At 45.0% G+C, this 5,808-nt stretch overlaps 1 pseudogene; it reads left to right on the forward strand.

Annotated features, from left to right (window-relative positions):
- The first annotated feature begins 218 nt into the window (after positions 1-218).
- LOC133903548 (uncharacterized) lies at positions 219-4,044 on the forward strand (annotated as a pseudogene).
- The last annotated feature ends 1,764 nt before the right edge of the window (positions 4,045-5,808 follow it).

Raw genomic sequence — 5,808 nt, forward strand, 5'->3', positions numbered from 1 at the left:
TCACTGTCGATCCACTAATAACCGATAGTGATGGACCGGTATATAAAATTAGTTCTATAGTTGGTCTGCCCTCATACGTGCCGCCACCATGGCTAGGTTAGATGTCGTGCAGTCTGTTGGTTTGCCCTCTTACGTGCCGCCACCCACTATTCTCCATCACCCCTCTGTTGGTCTACGAGCTCCTCGAGAACGGCAACTTGCCCTCGACACCTGGCTACATGGCGACGTCGCAACCGCGCTCGCTTCCTGCGTGGCTGCACCACGACCGAGGCTCGGCCGTTCTCCACCACGACGTTAAGGCCAAGAACGTCCTGCTGGGTGAGGGGTTTGAGACCAAGCTCGTCGACTTTGGCCTCGCTAGGATCGTCAAGGGAAGCCCCGCCGCGTCGCACATCAGCATGCAAGCCACTGGCGCAGCACCAAGCTTTGCTCCATTTGCAAAGTATGTCTGGCCAGCACCAAGCTCATTGCCCACCCTTACACTGAAGGAACATAATTGTTTTTCCATGGTGTGTTACTTCTCGAGAACTTCAGTTTCGTTGCAGCTGCAGGACTTCAGGACCAAAATTTCATTTTGTTTACCTGGCTGCTGCATTGAATCCAACCGATATAATGAATACCCACCCAGAAATTGTCATGCTGCAACACATAAACACAATTCAGTCATCTCAACAATACACTGCAAGTAGTTTACCAAATATCAGATAAGCCAATGAAATACTGAAGGACATAATATTACCAGACAGATTGTGAGGCCAATGCAAGCCTCCATGAACTTTGACATCTTCCATTGGCCAACCTCAGTTGAGAAATAATGGCTGCCATGTCTAAGAACCTGGAACAAAATGATGTCAAGATGATTAAGTAAGTGCAGAATAGCAAGGGAACGCCAACTAGTATATCTTACACCAACTAGTAATTTGTGATGTGATGTTAAATGGTTTGGATCAAATTTCTAGGGAAGTCATACTGAATATTTTTTTTAAAGTTGTTTGAATTTGTCCGATAAATCTCCAGTAAATCAGATATCTCCGAGAAATTGGTTTACTAGTGACCTCGGTAAGTTTTGTTTATCGGTAAGATTTTCTCTGATCTAAACAGAACGATACCGTCGCATCCGTTCTGAACAGGATCCCGTCTTGTACTCCGGTCTGGTTGATTCCAAATTCAATTCTGACTTACCAATAGCTCATCTTTCTAAATATAAAACGTAATTATTACCGGTAGCGAACAGCTGAACACAAGAGACTGGGAACTGTTATAAGTCTGTGCAAATAAAGAATGCATCCACGATCAAACTTGAGCCACAAATACGATACGATAGGGAATAAGGCAGGGAAGACTGCGGAGCAACAGAAGGCGGCCGGCATCGACCGCTCCAGCCGTGAGGAAGAGGAAGAGGGGAGCCAACGTTGATGAGCCAGGAGCTGCAGGCATGTTCGATGACGTCCTCGGCAACGTCTTTGCCGACCTGCCGGCCCGCACCTTGGCCGCGTCCGTTGCGCTCTCAAAGCACCACCGCCGCCTGATCTGCAGCCCGGAGCTTAGGAGCCTCCACTGCCGCCTCAGCCCGCCGATACCCCGCCCGCACATGGTGTACGTCACCACTGCGCCGATAAGGTGGAGAAGCGATCGGGATCTCGTCAGCATGTTCCGCGGCTTCCACGTCGCCAGTGCCGGTCATGGAAGCGTTACCACCCTGATGCGCGCGCTTGCCGGAGGGAGGTACCTCGACAACGTCAAGACATGCAACAGCCTCGTGCTCCTTGCTGACAAGCCGGAACCTCCGTCACCTCTCACGTGCGCCCTCTGGAACCGGGCCGTCGAGGACGAAGACAAAGAAGTGGTCGTCCCTTATCCCTGGGATAAATACAGTTATGATATACTGGGGTTAAGTTGGGTTACGGTTGGCCGGAGGAGCAAGACCTACAACTTACTCCTTGTCCCATGGCGCAAGCGGTGCAAGTTCCTCGTCCCATGTCGCAGGCCCAACATTGATAGGTATCCTACAAAGTTGCTGGTCTACGCATTCGGCGACACCGGAGAGCAACCATGATTACGAATGGTTATGACGGTATGGATGGAAGGAGAAATCAGCCAAAAGTCGCTTTACACGGACAACACAATTTATCTCCTCCACATCGACATGTCGATGATCCTCGCTCGCTTTTTGACGTAGAGAGTGAGACGGTTACCACCATCTCCTTGCCGGGCGAGCGCCACTCAGATGGTACATGTCATGCAAGGTCTGAGGTCATGGAGTTGTCCAGCCGTCTGTGTGTGGCGACGAACGATGGCAACCACATAGCCCTATCGCTGCTCACACGCCGTATCACCAGTGGGAGCGGAGGTGTGTCATCGGGGAGGAGGGCGACATGAAGAGGGCAAACTTTATGATTGCTCAATCGTTGGTGTTTGCAATTACGGCGGTGTGCTAGTCCTGTACTTCCATTACACCAATGATAATGACGATAAACTCTACTTTTTTTAAGAACAGGTTATTCTCGAATTTAATTACTTAGAAGCAACGAAATTACAATCTACCCCAACATTCGAACCTACACATTTATAAGAACATGACAAAAAAATAACGAGGGTTACCAGAACAACCACGACAGCACACAACATAATACAGGTTGTTAGCTAAAAAAGGAATGCTAATCCCGGCAGTAAAACAACATAAAACTATTAAAAGCGGCATCAAAAGCCCCTTTACGTCCATCTGCCTAGCATCACAGTCCCTTCTAGCTGCTCTCAGCGATTGCACCAGTTTGAACACTTCCCTTACCATGCACCCTTGCAATCTTTTCAGCTTCATCTTCCTGCTTCTTGGGATGATAGTGGAGCACCATCGTCTACAGCATCTGTGCGCCGTCCACCAGCATATCTTTGTACTGCCTGTCTTGGAGTCCAGCCCAATACCGGAAGAAAGAACAAGCACAACATCGAATTTCAGTAGGAGATCACACTGGTTTTTTATCAAACACCACTCTATTCCTCATTCTCTAAATAGCCCAGACCATAGCTGCTAAGCCTGTCATGTAAAATTTTTCAGCTCCACGAAGAAAATGTTTGACCTAAGAGAAGTACTGATCTGCGCTGGTTGGCCGACAGTTAGCCCCAATCACCAATCAAACTAAACTCTATATATACTTAGCCATGGTGCAACCAAAAAACAAGTTGTTGATGTTCTCAGGTTCACAACAGAACACATATTTGGGATCCCCTTTCCATTTCCTTCTAATTAGATTATATTTATTGAGTATGGCATTTTTATGCAACAACCATATGAAAATTTTGATTTTCAATGGAATTTTAGCTTTCCATATTAACTTATACTATACACCATTCTGATTTCTACACAGATGCTTATACATTTAATTCACATAAAAAAATTTAGTGTTTCCCCAATGCCAGATAGGCTTGTCCTACGTAGGGGACAGAGCACAAGTCATTATGACGTCTCTCATTGTTCTTAGCTGACACTGAAGATCTCCATTAAGCCATCTTCTATAAGAAAAATTCTATTGTTTAGTGGTAGCAGTAGCAACCGTCATATTTTGATCATTACAAACCTCAAAAAACTCCTTCAATTTGTCAATGAAAGCCATTTCACCGCAACAAGCATCTCTCCAAAAATCAGTTTTCATATCATTTCCAATTCTCATTTTTCTGCAAACTCTACTTGTATTACCATGTCGCAACCGAGAAAACATTCAAGACGAAACTGTTGTTCTGCCTGGTGCCGGAGAGGTCGGACTATGCGCTGTGTTGAAAAGCCAACGCTTGTGTCACAAGAGCATCGTCGGTGAGCTCAGCCAAGATGATGAGAGTAATCGACATCGCACAGTAGATATAATGGAGGCGCTCAAGCCTTCCATTGAACAAGACATGAGGAAAGGGCAGGAGGCAGCGCTGGACACCGTGTGCTTCATGGAGCTCCTGGTTCGCATTATGCGAAAGCTGCCGGACAAAGTGCAGGACGTAATCAAGATGCCATTTCTGGAATTAAAATATTTTGATGACGATTATAGCGGTTCATGATTCAACGACCGCTAGCGTCCTTGAAACTTCAAAATTCATATTTTGAACTCCTTGAAATTATGTTTCGGAAATGGAGCTTCAAACATCAATTTTCAGATTTTGAACTCCAAAAACTCCCCTTGAGATTATTCCAGTTTCTGAATCTGAAACTCGCTAGAATTCCAAGCATAAATTTTTACGGTTCCCAACAGTATATATAATTATTTAGTACCGCTCTTATAATTGGATGTCGTGTACTACAAAACAACGCGCTACTTAATTTGCAGTGTTCACAATGTTTAGTTAACTCAAATTACTTGAGTGACGACTCACTTATGAATCAAAGGGTACAATACCATATGGTTGTAGCGGAGTTGTACAAATGGGTTGTACGTGATGTATTTCCCTCATAGGTTATAGCTTTGAAAACTAAACTGTGGGTGATTGTGCTATTGAATTGTATGCCTGTCCCTCCGCTTGAAATTAGCTAAAGGGAAATACTTGGTTGGCAGATTTCTTAAGCTAATTCTGTTTGGCTTATTCGGTATTTCAAAATTATGTTTTCTGAGGGATGCCAACTGAACTAAACAAAACATAGGTAAGAAAATCAAACCTAATCAGGTGAAATAAACTGGGTGAACCAAACCTGCTGCAGAGATCAATTGATTCCCTGCATTTGGATTTGACGACAAGAAAATAACCGATTCACCAATCAATGTAAACGACTAACACTGCACGATCAGTCGGTTGTTGCCATAGCACAGATATGGCACTTATTTTGTAGTATGGATGCTCAAGTAAGCACCGATGTCTAATGGATGCATGCGCATACATATAATTACATCATTAAATAAAATTTTGTAGAGAATGAAATCGTTTAAGCACCACAAGTGGAGCTTACATTTGAAAAATGAATGTTACATGGATGCTTGGAGACATGGCCATATATATTCTCGCTAGATAAGCACCCTTCGACAAGTATCTCGAAATCCCAGCGGCCAGCACCAGCCGCTAATCGAGAAGGCCCGCCAATTGCGAACAGCGGCCGGTTAATTAGGATAAAATCGGTGGTCTTCAATACCGATCACACGTTTAGGGAAAAAAATTTCCTGGTAGTAAAAAATTATCATATTTACCGATGTTTTGTTAAATTTTATTTGAATTTTATTTAAATTTATTTGAATTTTATTTAAATTTACCGCTAAAAGAACCCTGCGTTCATGACCAACAAACTGCCGTCTTAGGTAATTCAGGAGATCGACGCCATTCGACGGAAATGTCTTTGGGCCCGGCAGGATGCTTCAGTGCATGGCCAATTGGAGTAAACCGGCCGACAAAAAATGGGCGGGCTCAGTGTTTTGGATTTCAAACTGGTTGGGTATGTTCTCCGACTTTATTGGCTGTGGTTGCAGAAAACAAAGCATTATCGTGCTTGGTCTGCACTTAAAATCGAAGTGGAGCCAGAGATTCAAGCAATGTTCAATGCCTCTGTCACTGTGATTGTGGGCAACGGCGAGCGCACATTGTTCTGGACAGACAATTGGCTCGACGGTGCTTCGGTCGAGCAGCCTGCCCCGGCGCTCAGCAACATTATCTGGCCGCGCATAAAAAAAAGAACGGTGGTTCAAGCAATATAATGCAAGACCGGCAGCGGATCAAGGACATTAAAGGGGGCTCTCTCGGTTTCCATCATCATGGATTATCTTCGTCTTTGGGACCGCTTGTCAATACTATAGCTACAGCATGGTGTGGAGGAGGACACTTCATTGGCGCTGGGCGGTTGAC

The sequence above is a fragment of the Phragmites australis genome, chromosome 2, assembly GCF_958298935.1.
Source record: "Phragmites australis chromosome 2, lpPhrAust1.1, whole genome shotgun sequence".
Classification (NCBI taxonomy): Eukaryota; Viridiplantae; Streptophyta; class Magnoliopsida; order Poales; family Poaceae; genus Phragmites; species Phragmites australis.